This window comes from Phalaenopsis equestris, unplaced genomic scaffold (assembly GCF_001263595.1).
Source record: "Phalaenopsis equestris unplaced genomic scaffold, ASM126359v1 Scaffold000895, whole genome shotgun sequence".
NCBI classification, from domain to species: domain Eukaryota; kingdom Viridiplantae; phylum Streptophyta; class Magnoliopsida; order Asparagales; family Orchidaceae; genus Phalaenopsis; species Phalaenopsis equestris.
In genome coordinates this window covers 513,272-515,221 of record NW_018165334.1, presented here as the reverse complement: position 1 = coordinate 515,221, position 1,950 = coordinate 513,272, and positions in this window count along the sequence as shown.

Below are 1,950 nucleotides of genomic sequence, written 5' to 3'. Positions count from 1 at the left end.
GTTTCTTAGCAATAAAAACAAACAAAGCCACAATGTTGGGGATGTCCTAAAGATTAGATCCCCTCCAATCAGACAAGAAAATATAAAAAACCTTCCATGTTAGATTCATTGTTGGGATCCTGAGTTTACCATTCACGAAAGACCAAACTTCCTGTACCTAGGTGCACTCAAAGAAAAGATGGTTAATAGTTTCCTCTTGGGACTGGAAAAAAGTGCATTTGGAAGGACCCTCAGACCCTTCAATTTCAAAATATCATCAGTGGGAATGAATTTTAAGAAGAGTCTCCATATGAAAAAAGACATGAATGGGGTTAGAAATTTATTCCAGATTTTATGACCCTAGTGTACCACCAGTTGGGGGGGCTGAGAAGGGATTGGGTTCTTTTTTATAGCTATTTTGTCTTTAACTCCAAGTTTTACAAACAGCTTCTGAATATTGGATAGTTGAGAAGGGCTGCAGAAAGGAAGAATTGGAGTAAGGTTCCACTTGCCATGAACCCATATGTCTTTCACAAGCACTGGAGCAGCTGGAGCATTCTGATCCTGGAGAAGGCAGCCATCCAAGAACCAATTGTCCCACCAGATGTTAACCAAGCCCTCGCCAATTTCCTAGACATACAATTGTTCAGCATCCATCCTAACATTTAACATCCTTTTCTAAATGGGGGAATCCCATATACCCATAGAGAGTTGGGTGGGGTGTTGATACTTGCAATATTTTCCCCAAAGGAATTCAACCCATAAGGAGGACTGAGATCTAAATTTGAGCCAGAGTCTGCAAAAATTAGTGTGCATAATTTGGGAGAAAGACTTGAAGCCTAAACCACCGTCCTCAAAGGGTTTACACACCTTAGCCCAAGAAGTCTAGTGTTTTTGCTTCCTATGGCCAGGCCATAGGAATCTATTAAAGATCCCTTCTAACAATCTCTGAGAAGACTTTTTCAGAATGTTCATTTGCAGTAGATAGGATGGTAAAGCAGATAGAATGCTTTTGAGGAGTGTGATCCTACCCCCATTGGATAAAAAGGAATTCTCCCATGCTTGCAATTTACTTTGGACCTTGTCAATTATGTGATCAAATTGAATGTTCTTAGTTCTTACTTTGATAAGAAAAGCCCCTAGATATTTCATAGGAGGGTGACTATTTTTGAAACCAGTGAAATCAGTAACCCAGGACTTTAAATCATTTTTGCATTGCTTACTGAATATGAAGATGCACTTCTGTTTATTTAATTTCATTCCAGAAACATCCTGAATGGTCTCCAAATTCTACATGAATAGTTTAACAGCAACTTTGGAAGCTTTTGTAAAGATAATGATGTCATCAGCAAAGGCGAAATGATTAAATAAGGTGGAAGATCTGTGGCTATAAAGAGAATGGGGTTTCCTGGATGCCAACTCATTTAAACTTCTGGATAAGAAGTTAAAATCTAAGATAAAAATAATAGGGGAAAGGGGGTCACCTTGTTTTATACCTCTAGAAGCACTGAAAAACCCATGAGAAGATCCATCGATGAAGACAAAATGGAAATTATTGGACAGCCATCTGTTGATTAGAGAGACAAAGGAGGGTGGGAAACCTCTAGCAATCAGAACCTGTTCAATGAACTTCCAGCTGATAGTTTCATAAGCCTTTTTGATATCCAATTTGAAAATTAAGTTGCCTCCTCTAGTGATTCTTTCCAACCCAGTACCAATTCTTGGGCCAAAAGAACATTATCAGCAATACTTCTATCCCTGATGAATGCTGACTGATTCCTGCATATGAGCTTATTTAAGTGAGGTTGTAATCTTTGAACCAAAACCTTACTGATTATCTTGGAAATGACAGAAGTGAGACTAATGGGTCTAAAATCTTCCCACTTGCAAGGAGATTTATCCTTGGGAACCAGTGTAATGGTAGAAGAGGAAAAGTATTTAGGGAGGTCAGCCCCCCAGAAGAAACTTTGG